The 26,618-nt window shown below is 49.0% G+C and overlaps 1 protein-coding gene across 10 annotated transcripts in view; it reads left to right on the top strand.

Annotated features, from left to right (window-relative positions):
• Positions 1-26,618, top strand: part of LOC148025450 (sterol 3-beta-glucosyltransferase UGT80A2-like) — a 182,520-nt gene that overhangs the window by 146,488 nt on the left and 9,414 nt on the right. The window lies entirely within an intron of this gene.

Raw genomic sequence — 26,618 nt, forward strand, 5'->3', positions numbered from 1 at the left:
CAATCCATATCCTCCTGCATCTGTACATGTCTGCCAATCCTGGCAATGTAATCTAGGAACTTGGGTGGCTTCTTGGTAACCGCAGAGGCCGGCCATAGCCACTCTCCTAGATCCCACTCCAGCTCATCAAGTGGTCTGTCCTCCTAGATCCCAAGGTGCCACTCCCTGAGCTCCTTCCAAAAAACATAGGGGTCCAGTCGCCATGTCTTCCCCTGAAGGCCCACCATCCGAATCCTCCTCCATGAAAGGGTGGAAATCCCCTCATCCTGTTGCCCTCTGTCAAGAGCCAGACATCCCTCCTTCTGAACGGGGAAGAAAGTCCCTTGCAGGGCGCCACCCACTCTACCTGCCACCTAAAGGGGGATGCCTGCTGGTGAAAACCTAGTTGCCCATACCTCCCCGGGCTCTATCGGCTCTCATATCCGGGGAGCAAGCCACTCCGAAGGTATTGCTGCATCAATCTCTCTTCTCCTCAACTCCACTCCTCTCTGGCAACCTGATACTCGCTGCAACACCTCCGCGTCCGCCAACTTGTACATCTCCTGCCATGCCGTGATGGTACCAGTTGGGCCGGCCTCCCACCGAGCCTATTGGATGTGGGGGCGCTCACCTATCAGTGCCCCTTTTCGATCTTTGACCTGGGGGTTCGAGATCACCGACTGACGGTCTATCTCCTCCTGGCAGCCTGGGGGACTTTGGATTAGGGCCTTATGGAGGCCCTGCCACATGGGAGTAAGCTGCAAAGGAAAGGTGATCTGGGGGGGGTGATCTCGGCTGATGTGAAGATCCATCTCAAGGATGGTCTCCACTCACCGCCAAGCCTCAGTCTACAGTCTTAGAGGCCCTGCTGCAATAAAACCTTCCAAGTCTGCCCGCTTGGTGTGAAACCGCGGACAACTAGCTTGCCTAAGAGGGCCATACTTTGATACTCTGGGTCTATGATCCCAAGCCCTCCCTCTGACCTATGTCGTATGATGGTTGCCCACACCACCTTGGCCCTAGAGTCCCTCGAACCATCAGACCCTGACCAAAGGAAATTCCGCACTAGGCGGCGAAGCTGCACTACGCACGATGAGGAGAAGCACCAACACGAGGTGATGTACCAGGCCGTCGCTAGGAGGATCTGGTTAACCACCAGGGCTCGTCTGGCTAGTGAGAGGCAGACCGTGCTCCAGTAGGTCACTTTCCTCCAAATAGAATCAAGGACAGGAAGAAACTGTTGGGCGGGAGTCATGTTAAGTCCCATCTAGAACCCTAGGTACCGGACGTTCTGCCCTTTGCTCACCCATCTAAATCCTAGGTGGACGCCCCACTTTGTGCTACAGTCCGGGTTTGTGAGGAAACCAACCGACTTTCGCCAGTTGATCTTCGCTCCCATTACAGAACAGAATACGTCAAGGGCCAGCCTCACTGCCTCACTCTCTCCAGCATCAACTCATTGTTCTCTATGTAGAGAGCTGTATCATCTGCGTACTCTGAGGTTAACAACTCAGTCTTCTCTCTTATTGGAAGTCGGAGGCCGCATAATCCGCTCACACGTGACCTGAGGAAGTGAGACATTGGCTCTGCATAGAGTAGAAACACGTATGGGGCTACGGGGCAACCCTGTCGAACCGATCTCTCCAGCCGAATCTCCTCCCCTCGCCCTTCGCCTATGAGAACCCTGTTGGTGGCCGATCTGTACAGGGCGAAGACCCCACGAATCCAAGCCTGGGGGAATCCCAACCTCACCATGGTGCCCTCTAGGAAATCCCAATCCACCCTGTCATAAGCTTTCTCGAAATCCAAGAGTAGTACATCGAGTCTTTGCTCACTTTGCTAAGCCCACTCTGTCGCCTCAAAGAAGGTAAATACATTGTCTAGGATGCTCCTATCCTAGAGAAAGCCTGTTTGAGTGTCATGGATGATATCTGGAAGCACGGGCGTAGTCGCCTACCAATCATCTTTGCCAGTGGTTATAGGCCACTGACAATAAAGTGATCAGTACTGGGAAAGCTCCAATTGGTCTCCCCGTTTGGGGAGAAGACTGATAAGGGCTGCCGAGAGAATCCCTGGCATTTGTCCTGAAGTGAAAATCTCTTGGAAGGCCATCAATAGGGGGTCCCTCACCACTTTCTAGTAGGTAGTGAAGAAGGCCTTAGAGAGTCCATCCTCCCCCGGGCATTTCTACCCGTCCTGTGTATGGAAAGCCTCCTCTAGTTCCTTCTGTGTGAAGGGGGCTAGGAGGGAGCGTTCCATCTTCTCTGTGACGAGGGACGGGATATGATTCCATACCTGCTATCTACATCTCTGTCCTCTAGCTGAAGCTGTCTCTTGCTAGAAAAGGCGCGTGTAATAGTCGGTGGCAATCTCCATCACCTCATCTAGGCTAGAACGGATTCTCCCATACTGATTCCTGAGGCTACGTATCTACTCTCTTGAGGTGCGAGGCTGGTGGACCTGGAAGAACTTTCCGCACATCGTGTTCCCCTTCCATGCCATGAAGGTTGTTGAGGTTTGGAAAGATAACACCGAGTGCCTGTCCTCTAGGCCTGCAATGGCTGCTCGTGCGCGCACCTTTTGTGCGTGGAGGGTGGGGTCCTCTAGTGCCTTCTGCAATAATCTCTGCGTGGCTGCAAGGTCCCATCGGAGTGCTCTCTCCTGCTCCCAGCTCTACTGTCTTGCCTGTATGGCTGCCTCTTGGCAGATTCTAGTCGACTTTGCTAGGACCTCTGCAACCTCCTCTGCTATCCGGTCCCTCTTGCCCCACTCTCTAGTCCAAATCTGCTCTATCTGTCTCGTCACCTCCTTCCTCCCATAGATTGAGTCAGGGATCCAATAGGATCGTGTGTCTAGGGCGGATGCTGGGGGGTCAAGTGTCAGGAGAACCGGGCAGTGATCGGACAATGTGGTGCCTGCCAACTGCTCAATCTGGCCTCCACGAGAGCCTTCCCACTCTCCCACATAGAACCTGTCTAACCGCTCCAGCAGAACTCCACCTAGCCACCTGTATCCCCAAAAGAAGTCCAACGACCTCTCCCTCCTGTGAAAGGCAGGGTCTCTCCAGGCATTGCGTGCTCTGACTGCCAGCAGAAAGCCCTCCCATGCCTCGTGCTCCTCTCCAGCCATGCCCTGGCAGTTACTGGCTTTGCTCTGCTGGTCCTCCTGAGCCTCTAGATTGTTGAAGTCTCTCTAAACGATCCAGGAGTCCACCTCTGGGAGTCCATCCGCGATCTCCACCCAAAACCTGTTGCGTGCCCTAACCTCTGTAGGGGCATACACATTGGGGACTCCAAGGTACGAGTTCCCAATATCCAATTTGACCCATAGAACCCTCCTTGCCACTATCGTCCCGTGGTCTCGTACAGAGGCGGTGAGACTTGGGCCAATAGAGGTGCATACGCCTCCACTCCTGGTGTGGGGACCTATGGCGTACTCCTAGTAAGTGTGCGAGCTGCGCGGCAGCACCTTCGCTACCCGCTGGGCCTGGGTGGGGGTGAGCTTGTGCTCCTGTAGAAGCAAGATGTCGATCCGTCCGGCCACGACAAGCTGCAGCTTAACTTCTTGGAACCATGTGCCCCATTGTAGTGGAGGCTATTCACATTCCAGGATGCAAGGTGTAAACTCATGGGGAAACCTGTGACTGACCGAACAGGCATCTGTTTGGTGTGGAGGTTTTTGATGAGGAGGAGAAATTGTGAGGCATGCCAGTACTCTTTGCTGCCGGTCTAGACGGTGAATTCCAGTCCCCCATGGTGGCCCTCGGTCGGGACCATACGGGTGATAGATGCTCCAGGTGGTACTATCAATGCATCTATCAGCCATGTTGAGAGTCGTGACTTGGTACACTGGTAGAAATGGGCCACCTGTGCTAGGGGCCACTCGACCACGTCCCTCGGAGCTCTCCAGTGTGGAGGGGCTCGAAAGATAATGCTTAAGTGTGGGACCTCGGCACCAGCCCACCAGTTAATGTCCATCATGCACCCAGGCCACTGCTGTGCGAACAATGCTAATCCTTCATCTCCCTTTCACTGGGAGATGTGATCCGCCACCTGACTCTTCAACTCCTCTATCTGTGTAGTCGTCCACTTCCCTAAGTGAGAGGACTGAAGAAATAGGCATAGTTTGGTCCATCCGGTGTTGCTAGTAGATGGACCTTGCCCCTCCTTGACTTACGAACCACGAAGATCCCCACCTCTAGAGGTAGTGGAAACTCTTCGCGCTTCACAGCTCTCAGGTAGGACCATGGGCCATTGCGGAAGAACTGTGGCAATACTTGTGCTTATCTCGGGAAGGCGTGACAGGCGGCAAGGGCCGATATATCGGAGGGGGAGGACTGCTAATGCGAGGAGGTAGGTGTGTGTGGCTCATCACCTCCTATGGGAGGATGGGGCGTGGGACTGGGGGGGGCCACCTGAACCTTGTGTGGATTAGGGGGGGTGCTCAGTAGGGGAGGTGGTGGGGGGGAAGAGGATCAAGGGATGGTGGGATGGACATGGATGCATGGTGGGTGTATGGGGGGATTGGTGGCCCTGGAAAGGGGGGGCTGTGGGCTAGGGTTAGTGCGGGGGGGGGGGGAGGGGGATGGGATTTAGAGGGGGGGTGGGTGTGGGGGATGTGGGAACTTAGGTGAGACAGTTTGTGGCGTGGGTGGTGGTTGTGGGGGGTTGCAGTCCTGCCGGGTGGGACGGGCAGAGGGGTGTCGTGGAGTGCTCTATCAACGGGGTGTTGCTCGCCCACCTGCTCCCTGTGTTGCTCCCCCTTGCCGTCTCCCTCTTTGTGGTCTCTGTACTTAAACTGTCCGCATCCACCTGTGGGCTTGTTGGCGGAGCCATCCTAGCACCGAAGCGCGTACACTCTGTTGCCTGGTGCCCAAAGTCATGGTAGCGTAGGCATTGCCCAGGGTGCCCAGTCACAATGACCTGGTGCCTAAAGGAGTGTCCGCTTGCCTCAATCTCTAGGAAGTGTGGGATATTCTTAACCTCTTTCACTGCCACCCGTACCTTTGGGACTCTTGTTGCTGTCATTGCATCCGTGAAGGATGCGGGAAGGACCATGCCGAAGAGCCGTCCAAAGTCCACCAACTGGCGATACTCTATCGCCAGGCCGGGAAAGAGAAGGGTGACCGGGTGCCGAAGAGACCTATTGTGGAGTGGAAATGCCTCCACAGTGAAGCCACTGTACCAAGGGACCATGTAAATGACCCCCTTCGTGGATGCATAGGGTGAGCTGGCAAGTAACTCCTGAGTTGCGTTTGCCGAGCAGAGTCGAACCATGAAGATCCCTTGGCCCATTAGAACCGCCCCCACGATCTGCACTGTGCCGATGCGCAGTGTGGAGTAAAGCCAGTCCCGAAGCTGGGGAATGTTCTACTACCTGACCATAAATCGATGTTTCCTTTAGCTCTAGCTCTTTAGCCCGGACAGCTAAGAGTTGCTCCTCAGAGAGGACGACGCGTAAGGTGTTTGATTGGGGGGCGCCCACTCATTGAGTGTGCTGGCGTCTGACCAGAGGTTTCCATTGCGCGTCCCTTCTGAAATGCTATCAGTCACGTTGTAGTGCTGCTTGAGGGGGAAAGTTGCTATGGATGGAGGGAGCAATTGGAGGGTGGGAGGAGTTTGCTGTTTTGGCGGTGGGGGAGGTGTTGGATGCCGTGGACATCGGGTTTCGACGGGTACCACGCAGGGGGGTGGTACGTTTGCCAAGCGGGGCCGAGATTGCGGGGGAAAGGTAGCATGCCTGGGGGGGGGGCAGGTAGCGCGGGGAAAATGGCAGTGCCGTGGGGAAGGGGGTAGGCGGTGTGTCCCAAGAGGACGGGCAGGGTGGAGGGGCACACTGGCAGCGGCCAGACGCGGCGGGGGCAAGCAGTCAGGGGTGGTGCGTCAGGGGGTGGCGTGCTAGATGGAGCGGGTGGGGGGCCCAGGGCAGGTGGTCGCAGGGCGGGGGGGGGGGGGGGTTTGGCGAGAGGGGAGGGGAGGATTGGCGAACGGGAGGGGGGAGAACGGGAGGGAGGACTGTCGAACGGGGGGGGGGGGGGTGGGTTGTCGAATGGGAGGGAGGATGACTGGCACAGGGCAGGGGGGGGGACTGGTGCAGGGGGGGGGGAGGGGAGGACTGGTGCGACAGCAGTTCGAATGGGGACGGAGTTATATCCTCCATGCCTCACCACATTGGAGGTTACCAGTGAATGTGATTGGGTGGCCATTAGCCTAGGCTGCCTGATACTACCAAGCCTCAGAGAGTCGCTTGAGAGATTGGCTCTGGGAGTCCAGGGAGTGAACATTACCCCCCTCCTTCACCCTTGGACCACCATGGGGGAGTGGAGTTCACCGTCTAAGCCCTCCACCAAGCACTTTGCTTGTCTCACAGTTCTTTGTCTCTTCATCTTCGACTACGCCGAGTGGAAGCCTCTTTGGAAAACCAGAGTATTTTCTCATGAATGTACACCTCACATCATTGAACGTGAACAACCTGTCCAGTATAGTGGGGCATGAAGTCCGATAAAGTTGATCGTCTGGCAGTAGTTGCAGCCACCCGTGTTGGGTAATATTGACATTGTTCTTATACAGGAGCATAAGCTCATGAACTTCAGGCCAACAGAGTGTGAAAGGTGCTTCTGGGAGGCTCACACGCCTATTGGCAATATTGTATGGCAAGAGTGGTGGAGTGTGAAATGCGCATGTTGATTGGCCTAAGCTTACTATCCTCTATGTGCGACCATGGTACAATTGTTCCAAGGAGAGTCTTGTGAGTGTGACTGGACATGGAGGATTCATGCATCAAGATTCCCAATGTTTATGCACCCATGGAAGTCCATACACGCACTCACTTTTGGCTAGAGATAGTGCCTCCATTGCTAGAGGTCAACTCCTGAATTGTTGGAGAATTTAGTGACTCTAGAGGATCAAGAGGGTCGAGGCAAGGACTTGAAGGCCATTGCAGATGAGTATCAGGAGGCTTGGGAGGCCCTCATTTTTGCAGTAGCTGCATGTGATGCTTGGAGGGACCTGGAATTCTATAGGACATATGGATCCTGGACTTCTCATGGGAATATAGGTGGCTGGGTGGCATCCTCCTATAGCAGTTGGACAGCTTCTCTGTGGGGGAGTGGGGTTGCACACAAGGTGGACAAATAGGATAGTTGGCAGGGACCACCTTATGAGATCATTCTTCAATTCTCCTTTGCCTTTCAGTCATTGATCCTCGCTCATGTTTAGTTGTGGATAACATATGAGCATGAGGAGGTGAGGTGATGGGTTGTACAACTCTCGACTAGGGAATGGGCATAGGATGGAGGGATTGTAGAGGAGGTAGCAGTGGCTTTGGTGGAGTCGAGCATGAGTTGTTAGGAGGCAATTCTACAAGCTTGACAACAGTGCTGGGAGGAGCCGAGGGCCCTATGACGGGACTTAGCATCCATTAAAGGTTGCATCCTTGCGATCGTATCTTGCATGCTTAGGAGTTCGGCTGTTGTGAGTATGGAGGACAACATGTTAGAGTTCTCTTTCTGCACCTCAACCGCTATTTGGTTGTGGATGGTGGGATACTATGTATAGAAAGTTCTTCCAAGTGCATCAACCTCACACCTTAGGGGACCAAATCCACAACCTTTGTGATCCTGGGAGGGTTTGTTAATGTCTTGACTCCTGAGGACGTGATGGGACTTGCTGCTGATTTCAATTTTCTATAGACAGCTTTTTCAGCAAGAGAGGGTCTTAGGTGCGATTCCCTCCCTCGCTAGCGACTCCCTCCGTCTGTTCGTCGTGCCATCACTAGCGACTCCCTCCCTCGCCATCGAACAGGAACCACTCTCCTCGTCATCACCTGCGCCTGTCTTGCCGGGAGGCCTAGCCCTCTGTCAGGCTGCCACACCACCACCATCGAAAACAGAAATCCCCCCTTCGCCATCGACACCCCCCCTTCCCCCTCCAATTGCTCCCTGCCCCTGCAGCAACTCCCCATCCAGTAGCACAGCAGCGTGATAGGTAGGTTCTCCCAGAAGGGACGCACAATGGAAACCTATGGTCAGACGCCGGCGCACTCAGCGAGTGCCCCTTGTCAAACACCTTGCGCGTAGTCCTCTTTGAGGAGCAGGTCTTAGCCGTCCGAGCTAAAGAGCTGGAGCTAATGGAAACAACGATTTATGGTCAGTTAGTAGGACATTCCCCAGCCTGGGCCCAGCTTCGGGACTGGCTTCACTCCACGCTGTGCATTGGCACAACGCAGATCATGGAGGCGGTCCTATTGGGCCAAGGGATCTTCATGGTCCCCCTCAGCTCAGCAGATGCAGCTCGCGAGCTACTCCCCAGTTCACCATATGCATCCATGAAGGGGGTCATATACATGGTCCCTTGGTACAGTGGCTTTACTGTGGAGGCGTTTGCACTCCACAACAGGGTTCTTCGGCACCCAGTCACCCTTCTTTTCCCCGGCCTGGCGATTGAGTATCGCCAGTTGGTGGAAGACTTTGGACGGCTCTTCGGCACTGTCGTGCCCGCGTCCTTCGCGGATGCAGTGACAGCTGTAGGAGTCCCAAAGGTACGGGTGGCAGTGAAAGAGATCAAGAATATCCCACAGTTCCTCGAGATTGAGGCAGGCGGGCACTCCTATAGGCAGCAGGTCATTGTGACTAGGCAACCAGGGCAGTGCCTGCGCTGCCATGACTTTGGGCATCAAGCAGCAGTTTGTACTCATTTTGGAGCCAAGGCGGCTCCGACCATAGGTCTGCAGGTGGACGCTGACGGTCTCACACAGGTCCAGAGACGACAGAGAGGGAGAGGGCAAGGGGGGACGTAGCCAGCTCCTCAGACCTAGCCTCGTCAGTAGGGTATTGGTGGGCAAGCGGCCCCCTCTCGGCAAAGCACTCCACAACCCCCCCCCCTGTTCGCCCCACCCGATAGGACCGCAGGCCCCCACATTCTCCACATGCGCCACAGAATGCCTCGCCTGAGTTCCCACAGGCCCCTCACCCACCCCTCTCCACATCCCATGCCCCCCCTCCCACCACTGACCTTGGCCACCACCACCCCTCCCCCCCCCAACATCCGCCATGCATCTCCAGCCATCCCACCGTATCTCGATCCTCTTCCCCCCCATCACCACCCCTACCGAGCACCCCCGTGATCCGCACCAAGGTCAGGTGAGCCCCCCTAGACTCACCCCCCCTCCTCCCACAGGAGGTGATGAGCCACACACACCTAGCTCCTCTGCATACCAGCAGTCTTTCCCCTCCCACACAGCCACCAGCTCAGCCGCCCCTGCCACCCGCCACACTTTCCCGAGACAGGCACAATTGCTGCCATAAGAGTTCTTCCGCAGTGGCCCATGGTCCTACCTGCGAGTTGCGGAGTGTGGAGAGTTTCCACTACCTCTACAGGTGGGGATCTTCGTGGTTCATAAGTCAAGGAGGGGCAAGGTCCAGCTACTAGCACCACCGGATGGACCAAACTACACCTTTTTTCTTTAGTCATCTTACTCAGAGGAGTGGACAACTACACAGATTGAGGAGTTGAAGAGTCAGGTGGTGGATCACATCTCCCAGTGGATGGGAGATGAAGGATTAGCACTGTTTGTACAACAGTGGCCAGGTTGCATGATGGACATTAACTAGTGGGTTGGCACCGACGTCCCGCACTTGAGCATTATCTTTCGAGCCCCCCCATAGTGGAGAGCGCCGAGGAACGTGATTGAGTGGCCCTCGGCACAGGCAGCACGCTTCTACCAATGTACAGTGTTGCGATTTTCAGCATGGCTTATAGATGCATTGATAGTACCACCTGGAGCATCTATCACCCCTATGGTCCGGCCGAGGGCCACCATGGGGGACTGGAGTTCACCATCTAGACCGGCGGCAAAGCGCACTTGCATGCCTTATAGTCTCTCCTCCTCATCTGCAGCATCCACACCGAACAAATGCGTGTTCGGTCAGTCACAGGTTTCCCCATGAGCTTACATCTTGCATCCTGGAATGTGAACAGTCTCCACTATAGTGGGGCACGTGGCTCTAGGAAGCTGATTGTTCGGCAGGAGTTGCAGCCTGCCCTTGCCAGACGGATCGACATCTTGCTTCTGCAGGAGCACAAGCTCACCCTCGCCCAAGCTCAGCGGGTTGGGAAGGTGCTTCCGGGCAGCTTGCATACTTACTGGGAGCACGCCATAGGTGCCCACGGCAGGAGTGGAGGCATATGCATCTCTATTGGCCCGAGTCTCACCACTTGTGTACGAAACCACGGGACGATAGTGGCAGGAAGGGTTCTATGGATCAGACTGGATATTGGGGACTCGTGTATTGAAGTTCTCAATGTCTATGCCCCTACAAAGGTTAGGGTACGCAACAGGTTCTAGGTGGAGATTGCAGCTGGACTCCCAGAGGTGGACTCTTGGATTGTTGGAGGAGAGTTCAACAACCTGGAGGCTTTGGAGGACCAGCAGGGTAGAGGACGAAACTACCAGGGCATGGCTGGGGAGGAGCAGGAGGCATGGGAGGTATTTTTGCTTGCAGTCGGAGCACGTGATGCTTGGAAAGGCCCGGCCTTCCATAGGAGGGAGAGATCGTTAGACTTCTCCTGGGGATACAGGTGGCTAGGTCGAGACCTGTTGGAGCAGTTGGTGGACAGGTTTTATGTGGGAGAGTGGGGAGGCTCTCGTGGAGGCCAGATTGAGCAGTTGGCAAGCACCACGTTATCCGATCGCTGCCCGGTTCTCCTGACACTTGACTCCCCAGCATCCGCCCTAGATACACGATCCTATCAGATCCCTGACTCGATCTATAGGAGGGAGGAGGTGTCGAGGCAGATAGAGCAGATTTGGACTAGAGAGTGGGACCGGATAGCAGAGGAGGTTGTAGAGGTCCTAGCTGAGTCAAGCAGAATCTGCCAAGAGGCAGCCGTACAGGCCAGGCAGTAGTGTCGGGAGGAGGAGAGAGCACTCCGGCGGGACCTTGCAGCCACACAGAGATTATTGCAGGAGGCACCAGGGGACCCCACCCTCCACGCACAGGAGGTGCGCGCACGTGCAGCCATTGCTGGCCTAGAGCAGAGGCACTTGGAGTTCTCCTTCCGCACTTTAGCAACCTTTTGGGCGTGGAAGGGGGACACGATGTGCAGGGAGTTCTTCCAGGTGCACCAGCCCCGCACCGCGGGAGATCAGATATGCAGCCTTAGGGATCAGTATGGGAGGACCTGTTCTAGCCCTGATGAGGTGCTGGAGATTGCCACCGACTATTACACGCGCCTGTTCTAGCAGGAGACAACTTCAGCTAGAGGACAGAGATGCAGACAGCAGGTATGGGATCACACCCCGTCCCTCGTCACAGAGGAGATAGGACACTCCCTCCTAGCCCCCTTCATAGAGAAGGAACTAGAGGAGGCTTTCCATACACAGGATGGGCAGAAATGCCTGGGGGAGGATGGCCTCTCTAAGGCTTTCTTCACTACCTACTGGGAAGTGGTGAAGGACCCCCTATTGAGGGCTTTCCAAGAAATCTTCACCTCACGACAGATGCCAGGGAGTCTCTCGGCAGGCCCTATCAGTTTTCTCCCCAAAGGGGGAGACCGGTTGGAGCTCTCCTAGTGGAGACCAATCACCTTATTGTCAGTGGCCTATAAGGCATTGGCAAAGATGATTGGTAGGTGATTACGCCGCGTGCTTTCAGATATCATTCATGACACACAGATAGGCTTTGTCCAAGATAGGAGCATCCTAGACAATGTATTTACATTCTTTGAGTCGACAGAGTGGGCTTAGCACAATGGGCAGAGACTAGCAGTACTACTCTTGGATTTCGAGAAAGCTTATAATAGGGTGGACTGGGATTTCCTAGAGGGCACCATGGTGAAGTTGGGATTCCCCCATGCTTGGATTCACGGGGTTGTCCGACCTGTACAGATTAGCCACCAGCAGGGTTCTCATAGGCGGAAGGCGAGGGGAGGAGTTTCGGCTGGAGAGATCGGTCTGACAGGGTTGTCCCCTGGCCCCATACCTGTTCCTACTCTTCGCAGAGGCGATGTCTCACTTCCTTAGGTCATGTGTGAGCGGATTACGCGGCCTCCGACAAGCCTCTACATAGAGGATGATGAGGTGATGCTATAGAGAATGAGGCTGGCTCTTGATGTGTTCTGCGTTGTAGCGGGTGTGAAAATCAACTGGCGAAAGTTGGTTGGTTTCCTCACAGACATGGACTCCAGCACGGAGTGGGGCGTCCACCTGGGATTTAGATGGGTGACCGTCCGATACCTAGGGTTCCAGGTGGGACTCGGCATCACTCCTGCCCAGCAGTTTCTTCTTGTCCTTGACTCTATTCGGAGGAAACTGATCGAGCCCTGGTGGTTAACTAGGTCCTCCTAGCGACGGCTTGGTACATTGCCTCATGTTGGTGTTTCTTCTCATCGTGCATAGGGCAGCTTCGTCGCCTAGTGCGGAATTTCCTTTGGTCTGGGTCTGATGGCTCTAGGGACTCCAGGGCCAAGGTGGCGTGGGCGACCATCATACGACATCGATCAGAAGGGAGGGCTTGGGATCATAGACCTAGAGTACCAGAGTATGGCCCTCTTGGGCAAGTTAGTTGTCCGCGGTCTCACACCAGGCGGGCAGACCTGGAAGGTCTTACTGCAGGAGGGGCTTTAGGATTGTAAACCGAGGCTTGGCGGTGAGTGGAGGCTGTCCCTAAGATGGATCTTCACGTCAGCCTAGATCACCCCCCTCAGATCACCTTTCCTTCGGAGCCTACTCTGTGTGTGGCAGGGCCTCCGTAAGGCCCTAATCCAGAGCCCCCCAGGTTGCCAGGAGGAAATAGGCCGTCAGCCGCCGGTGATCTAGAACCTCCAGGTCAAAGATAGGGAAGGGGCACAGGGGTGTATAGGATGGCGGACGAGGAGGTGCTGCAGCGAGTATCAGGTTGCACGAGAGGAGTGGAGTTGAGGAGAAGAGAGATAGATGCAACAATACCTCTTGAGTGGCTTGCCCCCCCGATATGAGAGCCGATAGAGCCCGGGGAGGTATGGGCAGCTAGGTTCTCTCCAGCAGGCACCCCTCTTCCCGTGGCAGGTAGAGTGGGTGGTGCCCCCCAGGGGATTTGCCGCTCAGGAGGGGCGACGTCTGGCCCTTGACAGAGGGCATTAGGATGAGGGGATTGCCACCCTTTCGTGGAGGAGGATTCGGGTGGTGGGTCTTCAAGGGAAGACTTGGCGACTAGACCCTTATGTTTTCAGGGTGTGATGGGTCTTTAGGGGGAGACTTGGCGACTAGACCTTTGCCGCTTAGGACGGGGGACATTTGGCCCTTGACAGAGGGCATCAAGATGAGGGGATTGCCACCCTTTCGTGGAGGAGGATTCGGGTGGTGGGTCTTCAGGGGAAGACTTGGCGACTGGGCCCTTGACAGAGGGCATCAGGATGAGGGGATTGCCACCCTTTCGTGGAGGAGGATTTGGGTGGTGGGTCTTCAGGGTAAGACTTGGCGACGAGGAGGTGCTGCAGTGAGTATCAGGTTGTACGAGAGGAGTGGAGTTGAGGAGAAGAGAGATAGACGCAACAATATCTCCGGAGTGGCTTGCCCCCTCGATATGAGAGCTGATAGAGCCCGCGGAGGTATGGGCAGCTAGGTTCTCTCCACTAGCAGGCATCCCTCTTCAAGTGGCAGGTAGAGTGGGTGGTGCCCCCCAGGGGAGCTTCGCCGGTCAGGAGGGGGGACGTCTGGCCCTTGACAGAAGGCATTAGGATGAGGGGATTGCCACCCTTTCGTGGAGGAGGATTTGGGTGGTGGGTCTTCAGGGGAAGACTTGGCGACTAGACCCTTATGTTTTCTGGAAGGAGCTCAAGGAGTGGCGGCTTTGGATCTGGGAGGGCAGACCACTTGATGAGCTGGAGTGGGATCCAGGAGAGTGGCTATGGCCGGCCTCTGCGGTCGCCAAAAAGACACCTAGGTTCCTAGAGTATACTGCCAGGATTGGCAAACATGTACTGATGCAGGAGGATATGGACTGGGCGCCGTTACGCAGCAGGTACTGGGCGGAGCACAGCATCAGGGAGCCCTTTTGACGGACCTTCTGGCGCCGCCTATGGGATAGCTGGAGGCCGAGGAGGGTGTTGTATTTTTTATGGCTAGTGGCACATGAAGGCTTAGCGGTGGAAGCTGGCTTGCCCAGATGCAGAAGGAGGGAGGTTGTAAGTGCTGTACACAACAACCTTTGGAAACCCCAAAGCACTGCCTTGGGTCTTGTGAGGAGGCGCAGCTCGTGTGGAGAGGAGCATGCCGTATCCTTCGACGTAGAGCGCCCAGCCTTGGGTGTATCTCATGGGGAGCTTTCTGTTGGCAGGCAATCAGCTAGGGCCGTCACCTTTTGTATGAGGCCGGGATGCAAGACACGATATTCATGATCGAGGCAGGGTCATGCGCAGTGGTCGGTCTAGAGGCTCTACCCATCCGCGAGGTACTGGAGCCCACAGCAAACCGGTCAGAGATATGGGAGATCATAGGGAGTCTTACTGGATGGCATATTTGGAAGGCGCGATGCCAGGTGGCTTTCGGCGGAGAGAGACTTTCAGCACTTGCGACCTTAGTAGAGCTATAGACCTCCATCATCCATTCCCTTCGCGGCCGATGGGATCAGGTGCAGGGCGAGTCAGGAGCTCCGTGGTCACTTCATGCGTACCTAGGCTAGGGTCTGTTCTTTGTGATGCAGGCAGGCAGCCCCATGTGGCGATATACCCCCCCCCCCCCCCCCACCAAAAAAAAAAAAACAAAAAAAAGGGGCTTCTTGCCCCCCCATCCCTCCTAGACGGCCTTGAGAGGCTTGTATACATGATGTACTGGTGACTCTGCTTCAGCTCCAGCTAGTCTGTCGAGCATGAGCACTCTGTTGTAATCAGCTTTTTGAGTAATATAATCAGTCACATTTTACTTGGGGAAAAAAAGAAAAGAACACAGTTATGGGTGGGGTACTTCGGAGATAGTGAACACAATGAATAATGAAGTGAATGACTACTGAATATACAATGCTTATGCAACAAACACACTTTGCAATGAATATTGAGCCTTAAACTCTCGTACTTTGGGGATCAAGATAGAGGTTATGAGCTGGAGAGAGTGGCATTATGCATACTGCAAAATAGATCTCGAAACGTAGGCAGCCTCTATGTGCCGAACACTAGCAAACGTAGCCAAGGAGGGCTGCATATGATGCAAACGATAGTAGGAGAGACAATATGCAACAAATGCAACTTGTGGAGGAGAGAGGATACCTGGCAACAACTGGAGATGCAAATGCAAGCAGATTGGTGGTGGGCAACAATGTAGACCTTGTGGAGGAGAGAGAAGATCAAAACTAGGCAGTCCAGACAAGGCGATAGTACCTAGATGATGGTGACAGCTCTTGAAGCCCCCAAGGACAGTAAATGCTGCCTGGATGATGACTGCAGCAGTTGGAGATGGACGCCTAGCAGCAAACACAAGTTTGGTAGTGATGGACCAGCAAGCAACATCTGGATGTGGATGATGGCGGTTGGAATCAGGTGCCAGATGGTAGCAGACAACAATGGAAGGCTTTGAGTGCGACGTCCTTTACGAACGGGGTGTGGGCAGCAGAGATACGGTTGCTGAAACCTGGAAAAACAAGATTAAGGGAGAGTGGTGAGGTGCATGCCTTTACCAGAGAGTTCAAGGCATCGGACCAAGGGTGCTTATTCCTTTTCCAAGGGCATACCGAGTCCTACAAAATATAATTTGTGCTCTCTAGGACAATACTAAAATTTGTAATTATAGCAGTGCTATAATAGATGTAACAGTATGCCAAGATCACTGTGGGCAAAGAATCGCAAAATACCAAGCTCCCATTACCAAGAATATCCAGGTAGTAACCAAGATATGTAAAAGCAATTATCAAGAATGTGTCATAAACTCAAGGGAGTCAGTAACCAATATATTCCATAGGCATAAACATCCTGTATGTAAGAGATCTTAAAATCATGTGTAGAGATCCATAAAATTCATGGGCATACACTCAAATATTCTCATGAGGTTCTTGCTGTATTATATTGAGAACACGTAGCCAATACTGATTGCCTCTCTCAGGGGCAAACTCTATTCGGAAGGTTGCAAAAAATAGATCAATTGTAGTTATGGTTTCGGCTTCTAGGTTGTGATACCATACTACAGCTCTTCCTTTCAAAGGTAGATGTAAGCAATAATGGATTTTTTAATTTTTTATTTAGAGGGCTTTGGTATAGTGTATCACAAGATTTAACATTAAATGAAAGTTTCAAATTAGTGTTCATCCCATGGAGGCATTGTGCCCCGAAGTACAGGAAATAAGAATGTATAGCCTCACTACCTTCAAAAAATAAGCAAAGCAATCCCACACACTACTAGGATAAGTGCCTAGGGATTCCTAAGAGGGTGTATGTGTGTCAATCATATGGAGAATATGTGGAGAGACAAGCAATAGGATGTGGGAGCAAGCAAGATAAGCAAAGCCACCATGCAAACATAGGCAACTGTCTTTGGAGATTGTCATCTACAATGCCATGAGTATACTAGATCCAGAGTCGAGCACTCTAAGGGTGGTCGAAAAGGGATAAATGCGCACATACACATGTTTACATGAATAGAATGCCAATGCATGAGGTAATGCAAAGGGAGATTCAAGTTTTCACGTTTATGCAAAATGCGATGCAACGGTGTCACTTCAACATTGCCCTCAGAAGGGAATTATTCACATATCCAAGCACCCTTTTACAATCATGTCATCTTGATAGTGTGGATGAAGTTACGAATGTCCACAAAGTACAATACAAAGTAACTAAATGTTTGAAAGTCAAAAACTCTAAGCATAATTTCTATCACAATCAAGAGAAGGAAATACCCCCTCTCAAACTCGGAGGAGCACTTAGAGAGAAGCACCCTCTCCCTGTCGATTGAAAGAAGTACAGGTTTATGTTCGAGCTGATCCGTGGTAGAAGATACTGTAAAACCAGCTTGTTCACCGCCTTGGCCAAAATATCTGCAATGTTGTCATGAGACCGCACAAACTCTAAGCAAATAGTGCCTAGCTGAACTTGCTCTTTGGTGAAATGGAAATGAATTGCCATGTGTCGTATCCGAGGGGGGATGATAGGATTACCTACAAGAGCAATGGTACTCTGGTTGTCGTAGTAGATAACTACAGGCGTCTCACAAGGAAATTGAACTGCAGTGAGCAAGTTCCTTAGATAGATGGCTTCCATAATACCATTGAAGAGAGCATGATACTCTGTCTTGGCCATGGAAGCCGCCACCACCTTCTGCTTACGGCTAGCCCAAGAGGTGGGTGCTGTGCCCAAGGTATACAGGTAGCTGCCATGGGAATGTTGAGTGCCGGGATCTCTTGCCTAGTCAAAGCCATTGTATCCCTGTAAGCATAAACCATGACCACAAATTAGTCCATAATTATAGATATACCTTAAATATTTTAACACACAAGGACAAGCAATCCAATGAGATATTCTAGGTACATAAAAATATTGACTAAGTAAACTACTTGAGTATGCAAGATTTGGCCTAGTATAAATCAACCAAAGTAATTTCTCTAAAATAGAATGATAGGTGTGAGTATCAAAAGGTTAACCTGAGGTATCCTTATGTAGATGGATAGTGGGATTAAGAGGTGTGGCCAATGGCCATGTTTGACTAGAGCAATACTGTTCCACCAGCTATAAGGCATACTTTTATTGTGACAAAAAGATACTTTTCTCACATCCAACAATCTCCATTCCCAAGAAATAAGACAACAGTTGTTAAAGAAGTTCCTTCTCCATCGCGTTGTAATCACAGTCTCCGCCCCCGCCTGTACCATCATGCCAATGTTCCCCTCGCCCTCGCCTGTACCATCGTGGCAATTGGGCCAACCCCGCCTGCTCCTACAACGCCCGTTTGCGCGACCTGCCGCTCTGCCTACGCTCGATCTGCCTATACCGCGTGCGCCTGACCTACCTTTTCTTGCCCGCTCTGCCTACTCCTATGCCTGTTCCGCCTGCTTCCGCTCTGCCTTCTTTGCCCGTGGCCGCCCGCCCCCGCCCGGCCTGTTCCCTTACCAATCCCCCCCTTGTTGTGCCTCCCCCCCCCCCTTTCAGTTGAAGTTGGAGCAGCCAAGTCTACAAATGTCCATGCAACCATTCAATATGCTAAAAGGTACAGCCAGAAATATAGAAGAGATTTGATTGCCCAAAACATGAATGAATTATCAATCAAATCAGCCTATGAGATTTGGACAGTAGTTCCAGTCAACAAAGAGAGGGATTTAGAGCTGAAAACAGGTTTCAAAATAGTTTCAGCAAGGTTCCAACTTACCCTACAGCATATGCTTCAAAAGAGGGCAATAATTTCAGATATAATACTGATCCGAAAGGAGAATTCAAGAGGGTTGAAGGTGTAGTTAAGAAATATCCCAATAACAACAGCAACAAGGCACTTTCCAATGACAAATCCAAGGGTCTATGCTATACATGTGGGGAGAAATGGTCTCTTGAGCACAAGTAGAAGTGCAAAGGATATTTGGCAAAGTCTAATATGTTGCATATTGAAGAATTTGATGAAGAGGAGTCACAAGAAGGAAATCTTTTGCAAGTAGAGGAAGTTCCTACTTGCGATGAGATGCATGAGCATGATGATCAGGACACATTAGAGAAATTAGAGCCGATTAATAATTCCCCTCGTGATCCAGGTGGTCCATTTGATCCTAGTGGATCAGAGATTGATGATCCTTCTATGGTTTCTTATCAGTCCATGTTATGTTCCATATCTCAGGATGCATGGATGGGTTGTAAAGGTGAAAATACACTTCGGCTCAAGGGTACTATAAATTCAAAGGTTGTTCATATTCTCATTGATACGGGCAGCACACATAGTTTTGTCAATGCCAAATCATTGTACGAGCTGAAGTTACTATCTCAAGAAATAGATACCCCATTGAAGGTGTGGCTAATGGTGCTCAAGAGTTGAGCAAAGAGATATGCCGGTACGCTCCTATTGAATTATTAGAGTCTTGCACTATTATGACGAACTTGATTGTCCTAGATATGGGTTCTATTGACATCATCATTGGCTGCGATTGGCTTAAACAACTTGGAAAATTTTCTTTGGATCTAAATCAAATGTTCATGGAGTTTACTTGGAATGGGCAGCAAGTAAAACTTAATGCCATAGAGAGAAAGTAAGTGGAAATAATCAGCAAAAAGAAGATGAAGAAGGAAATTAATGTGATTTGGACTTTTAGGAAAGAAAGAGGTCTCTACCACTTCCTAGTTATGCCATTTGGACTTTCAAATGCACTAGTAACTTTCCAAGCTCTTATGAACAAGATTTTGCAGCCATTCTTGTATAAATCAGTCTTGTATTCTTTGATGATATTCTCATCTATAGCAAGAATAGAGAGGAACATTTGAAGCATGTCAGAGAAGTCCTTTTTACCTTGAGAAGACAAAAGCTTTTTGCAAAGGAAAGCAAGTGTACTTTTATGGCTGAGGAGATAGAATACTTGGGTCATATAGTTGGTGAGAAAGGAATTATGATTGATCCAAAGAAGGTCCAGTGCATCAAGGATTGGCCCATACTAGAGAATTCTACTTCATTGCGAGGATTTCTTGGATTATCTTCTTTCTATAGGAGATTCATCAAGAATTATACCCATGTAGTAGCTCCTCTCACTAACAGTTTGAAAAAGGAAGTTTTTTTTGGGATCCTACAACCACTATGAGTTTCAATGAGCTGAAAAGTCTTCTCATCTCAGCACCTATCTTAGTGTGCCCAGACTTTTCCAAGGAGTTCACTATATTTGCTGATGCTAGTGGCAGAGGTATTGGGGCTGTTTTATGCCAAGACCATGGTGTTATTGCTTATGAAAGCAGGAAGTTGGATGATAAAGAAAGAGAACTCCACGTATATGAGCAAGAAATGTTAGCTATTCTTCATGCAATCAAGAAGTTGCACCACTACATCTATGGCAGCCATTTTAAGGTGAAGAGCGACCATCGTGTATTGAAGTATTTTCTCTCTCAGCCAAATCTCTCTCCCAAACAAAGACAATGGTTAGCTACACTTCAGGGATATGATTTTGAGATTTTTTATATGGCAGGCAAGGATAATGTAGTGGCAGATGCCTTATCCAGGATGTGGGCATGTTCCGTTTCTACCATCTCTATCATACATAAGGATTGGATCCATGACATTGAAGAAGAATATCTTTTAGATGAGCACACTGTCAATATTATGAAGAAATTATAGCAAGACGATGGATCTGAATTTCCCAATTTCAAATGGCAAAATGGACTTCTTTGGTTTAAAGGGAGAGTATACTTGACCCCTCAGTCATCATTTAGGTCTCGAATTTTACAGGAGATGCATTCTTCTCCTTTGGCAGGACATATTGGATTGCTTAAAGCCTTTGACAAGATCCATAAATGTTTCTACTGGAAGGGAATTTAGAAAGATGCCAAGGAGTATGTGATGCCGTGTTTACTATGGCAGCTGAATAAAGATTCAAATTTATTGCCTAGTGGTCTACTTCAGTCTTTGCCTATCCCACATGGTAAATGGACTGATATCAGCATGGATTTTATTACAGGACTTCCTACCACTAAGCAGGGCTAGAATACCCTTTTTGTTGTGGTTGATCGTCTTACAAAATCAGCCCACTTCTAACCTACCAAAGTCCAATATTCAGCCAAACAGGTGGCAGATTAGTTCATGGAAGAAATTTTCAGACTTCACAGATTACCTATGAAGATTGTTTCTGGCAGGGATTCCAAGTTCACGGGGAATTTTTGGAAAAGCCTTTTTACTTCCATGGGTACCAACCTAACTTCAAGTACTGCCTACCATCCACAAACAAATTGCCAAATTGAAAGGGTCAATAAATGGTTAGAAATCTACCTCAGACAGTTTTGCCATGATACACAGAATGCATGGGATCATTGGATTCATCTTGCCGAGTTCTATTACAATAATACTCATCACATGAGTATTGGTATGTCACCATTTGAGGCATTGTATGGATATAAAGTCCAAGTACCTTCAGCATTGTATCACGACGTAGTGAATCCTCTTGCTCGAGAAGAGTTGGAAAAGATGGAAGCCTTAATGAAGTAGTGCAAAGAAAACATCAGGAAGACACAAGAGACAATGAAATTATATGCAGATGATAAAAGAATGCATGTGGATTTTGAAGAAGGAGAATGGGTATTTTTGAAGGTACCTAAGTCTCCTTATGCTTCTCTCAAGGGTAGACATAATAAGCTTGCTCATCGCTATTATGGTCCATATCAAATCACAAGGAAAGTTGGAGATCTTGCTTATCAACTTGATTTTCCTTCAACCACACGCATTCACAATGTTTTTCATGTGTCTCAACTCAAGAAATACATTGGCCCTGACATACAAGTTCTTGAAGAACTACCTCCTCTTGATGAAGATGACTTAATCATCTATGAGCCCAAAAGGATTATTGGCAAGAGAGAGAAGGTTCTAAGGAACGGTATTGTTATGGAATATTTTGTCAAGTGGAAGGGATTGCCTATAGAAGAATCATCTTGGCAACATGCTTCATATTTAGATGAGTTTCTGTGGCTTCTTCAAGAAGATAATTAGTTCATTGCACAGTGGACAACTTGCTGTTATAATTTTCTGTCATAAAAATAATTGACCTATCGATATCAAAATTGGATTTTGATGATATCGATGGATACATTATGAAGTATACTTCATTTCTATATCTCATGTGTCATTCCGACATTTCTATCCAAAGTTATGGGTCATTTACTATCACTACCCTGTTCAGGACAGCATTCCAGATTTCCATTATTTTAAGCTAATTTTGAAGATTCTTTTCAATGGAAGATTATCTTCAGCATTGGTCTCTCATTTCTTCACATTTACCATCCACTTGTCCTTTCAATCTTCAAAGTTTTGAGGACAAAACTTTTGGGCAGGGATGGATTGTAATAAAGCAAATTTCCATGCTACCTTAGTTAGGTAATTAGCCTATCTTAAATTGGAGTATAAAAGGCAAGAGGGTGCCGATGTAAATCATCTTTTATTAATCATCTTCACATCTCAATTTCTTAGAGCTTGAAGGTAATTCCTTCCCCACCATTGTAAGGGGTGAGTTTCTTGCAACAGCTGTCATCAATTGATTCTCAAGCTACCATGGCTTCAACATCTCTTGTAATTCTTGGTTGTAAGACATCTTGAATAAAGAAGTGGCAAGCTATGGTTCTCAGCATTTCTTGTTAGTCTTTGTGTAATTTCCATTGAACAGGCAATCTTCATTTCATTGGTATCAGAGATTGTAATAAATCAAATTTTCATGCTACCTTAGTTAGGTAATTATCCTATTTTAAAATGGAGTATAAAAGGCAAGAGGGTGCCAATGTAAATCATCTTTTATTAATCATTTTCACATCTCCACTTCTTGAAGCTTGAAGGTAATTCTTTCCCCACCATTATAAGGGGTGAGTTCCTTGTAGCAACTGTCATCAATTGATTCTTAAGCTACCATGGCTTCAGCATCTCTTGTAATTCTTGGTTGTAAGATATTTTGAATAAAAAAGTGCCAAGTTATGGTTCTAAGCATTTCTTGTTAGTCTGTGTAATTTCCATTGAAGAGGCAACCTTCATTTCATTCCTTTGCGTCAAACAATCTCCATGCCCAAGAAATAAGACAACAAACCTAAGTCTATCATCTCGAATGTAGAGCAATGCTTTGCCTTGATTTTTGCTATAATTGCAAAATTTGAGCGAATGAGTAATATGTCATCAATATGCAAGAGGGTATACTTGATCTCGTCACTAGTGGCACCGATTAGATCATAAGGGATAGAATGGTATCCACGAGTCCGTAAGAACTCATCCATCCTATGGTACGAAGATCTCAGCACTTGCTTTAGTCCATAAAGAGCTTTCTACAAGCCAAATACCTTGTCATTCCGGTCAGTGAAAGATATTTTCTTGGCAGCTTGTTAAGCAATAGAGTAACTTGATCTTCAAAGGACTCAAGGGCCCCAATGGTTGAGAACTTAGGGGGGGAATATCAACTTGACATTCAAGTCATCCTTGTCTGTGATTTTAAAGTCTTGGAGCTTATGATCCAAATTGATGTGATGGGTCCTATGTCGAGCCGGATAGGGGTTAGCCAAGGGTACACAATGCTTGGATGCTAAGCAGAAATGGTGAAGTTGAGAGTGAAACTCAGGCCATAAGCCCTGCATAAGCTTGACAATAGGGGAGGTATTACAAGCCTTCCATGAGCGAATGACCTTGTATGGAATAAGTGCGGGACCAGGTTGGGGTTCCAACCCTTGTACTAAGTCCCATAGGTTCTGAGAGTCTAATACATGCCTCATCAAATTGGACCAATTGGTATAGTTTGACCTGTTGAAATGAGTATTGTCATTACAAGCATGCTTGGTGGATGAAGAGCTAGAACCATGAGGTGTTTGTAAAGATGGATAGGTGGGGTAAGATGGAGGATAAGTCAGTGATAGTGTTGGTGGATAAGGATTTAGAGGGGGTAATGGTAGATAAGTAGGAATGGGCTATTGGTGTCCAATGAGTGCTGATTGTTGCGGAGGTACTGAAATGGATATAGGCCCATACGATACTGAAGGTAGAGGTGGAGGCATTGGACACGATAGCCTTGTCCAAATGTCAGCTAGGGCACAACATAATGACCAGATGGTCCACTAGGTAATGCCATAGAGACAAATTGTGGTACCAGACGATCCACACTTGAGTATGTTTGGGATACACTCCTAGAGGGGTAAACCGAAAGTATGTGTGTGGGAGTCCGAGCCTCCATCATTGGTACACGATATGGAAATGGGTATGTAGAAGTCCTAAAGGTTGTGCATAAGTGTGCAGAATCCCCTAGGGTGGTGTGTAGTGGATAATGTGGTGTACTTAATGGAAGCGGGAAGGAAGGTGTAGTGGAAGACAAGGGAAGGATGGGTAGCGGCCCAAATAGATTAGTAATGGATATTGTTATGGGAAACATAACTGGTTTCTTGTGTCCATTACTTGCATTAGATGAAGATTCACCAAATCCAAATTGATCATGAGAAATAAAATCATTTGAAGAAAAACGAAGGGAAGGAATACGTACAAGTTTTTCTGTCACCTTCTTCCCTAATTTTGAGTTCATAATAAAGAAATACCTATCTTCCTCATTACTCGGAAATCAAAGGTTGTTTTTATGAGTATCTTCCTCATTACTCGGAAACCAAAGGTTGTTTTTATGAGTATCTTCCTCATTATCAAAAACCAAAGGTTGTTTTTAAGAGTTCCTTCTTGATGAGGATCCCCCGATTCAACAGAAAATACAGAATTAGTTGGCATAGAATGTGACATAGTAGGGTTCATACTTGGCATTGGAGAAAAGAAATACTGTGGAAATGGAGTGTAATCCGAGCCAGGTTCCACTCGTGGATGGCCAATCTGTAGTGGAGATCTTGAAGGTCCTACAAGATCGTTAGTTCTATGCACCAAATATAAAGGAGGTAACTCTGGCTTACCTTCAACCTCTTGCTAAGCCCTATGCATAAGGATGAGATCATACTCTGTGGTAGAAATCTGATATGTTATGTGGACTCCATGGTAGTCCAATGGTTCTTTGCCCATGTTAGATTGTGTAGTAGGAAGCTGGGCGGCCCACTCAAGATCGTTTTTTGTCCATGTTTGGTTGTGGAGACTGGAGTGGTGGTGTGAATGTGTTTGAAGTCATTTGACCGTTTTGTTGTTCTTACTTTTGGAGATGAGCTTTCCGATCAAAAGCCAAGGTTTCTCAGATAGTACTGAGCTTTGATACCTTGTGAATAAATGCTCTAAATGCAAAAAACACAAAACCAATCGTACAACAAAGCACAAACTGATAAACATAGAACAAAGTCAGAGTTAGGGTAACTTAGAGACAGTGAACACAATGAACAATGAAGTGAATGACTACTAAATATATAATGCTCACGTAGCAAATGCACTATGCAGTGAATATTGAACCTAGAACTCTCATATCTTTGGGATCAAGGTAGAGGTTATGAGATGGAGAGTGTGTTGTACTTTGAAATGGATGAAATGGATCCCTAAATGTAGCAAGGTAGCCTTCGTGTGTTGAACATTACCAAACACAGCTAGGGAAGGTTGGGTCTCATGTAGATGCCAGTAGGAGAGAGAATATGCAGCAAACGCGAATCGTGGAGGAGAGAGAACACATAGCGATAGTTGGAGATTGCAAATGCAAGTAGCGTGGAGGTGGGCAACGGTGTAGAGACAGTGAACACAATGAATAATGAAGTGAATGACTACTAAATATATAATACTCATGTAGCAAACACATTATGCATTGAATACTAATCCTAGAACTCTCATATCTCTGGGATCAAGGTAGAGGTTATGAGATGGAGAGTGTGTCATACTTTGAAATGGATCTCGAAACATAGCAAGGCAACCTTCGTGTATTGAACAACAGCAAACACAGCTAGGGAAGGCTCGATCTCATGCAGATGCCAGTAGGAGAGAGAATATGCAGCAAACACAAATTGTGGAGGAGAGAGAATACCTAGTAACAGTTGGAGATGGCAAATGTAAGTAGCGTCGAGGTGGGCAATAGTGTAGATGTACTTGTGGAGGAGAGAGAAGATCAAATGTAGGCGGTCTGCACAAGGCGATAGCACGTGGATGATGGTGACAGCTCTTGAAGCCCTCGATGACAGCAAGCACAGCCTGGATGATAACGCTAATAGCTAGAGATGGATGTTTGGCAGTAGACGCAAGTCTGGCAGTGATGGATCAGCAAGTGATAACTGAATGTGGGTGATGGAGATTGGAACTACAGTAGACAACAATGGAAGGCTTTCACAGCGATGCCCTCTGCAAACGGGTTGTGAGCAATAGAGATACGGTTGCTGAAACCTGCAAAAATGAGATTAAGGGAGAGTGATGGGCTACATTCCTATTTATAGGAAGTTTGATGCACCCAAATTAGGGTTTTGCATGTGGGACACAGGAACTTTCTAGGGTCATGTTTCTTCTTAAAATAAGAAGGTTTGTTCATTAATTAAGCGTCTTTTGGGGCTGTTTAAGTCAGGCTAATGTAATTTTAGCTCAACAAGTAGGCCTATTTAGTCTCCTTCCCAAGGGGGAGAGTTCTTGCAGCTGTCCTAATGGTGGTTGATCACCTTGTTGTGAGTTGTCTATAAGGCATTGACAAAGATGATTGGCAGACGACTCTACCCCAAACATTACTCACGACACATAAATGTGTTTTGTTTGGGATAGGAGCATCCTAGACAATGTATTCACTTTCTTTGAGGCTATAGAGTGGGCTCACTACAATGGCTAGTGCATGGCAATGCTCTTGGACTTTGAAAAAGCCTATGATAGTGTTGAGTGGGACTTCTTGGAGGATACCATAGCATGGCTAGGCTTTCCTCAAGAGTGGATCAGCACGGTGTTTGTACTATACTGATCAGCCACCAGTAGAGTGATCATCAAGGGGCAGAGAGGGGTAGAGTTTCACGCAGAACTGTTTGTTCATCAAGATAGCCCTCTTGCTCCTTACCTCTTCCTACTCTTTGCGGTGGTGGTGGTCTTATTTCCTTCATTTGGGAGTGAGTGGCCTG

The sequence above is a fragment of the Lygodium microphyllum genome, chromosome 14 (assembly GCF_053477565.2).
Source record: "Lygodium microphyllum isolate KBCC chromosome 14, Lygodium_microphyllum_v1.1.10, whole genome shotgun sequence".
NCBI classification, from domain to species: Eukaryota; Viridiplantae; Streptophyta; class Polypodiopsida; order Schizaeales; family Lygodiaceae; genus Lygodium; species Lygodium microphyllum.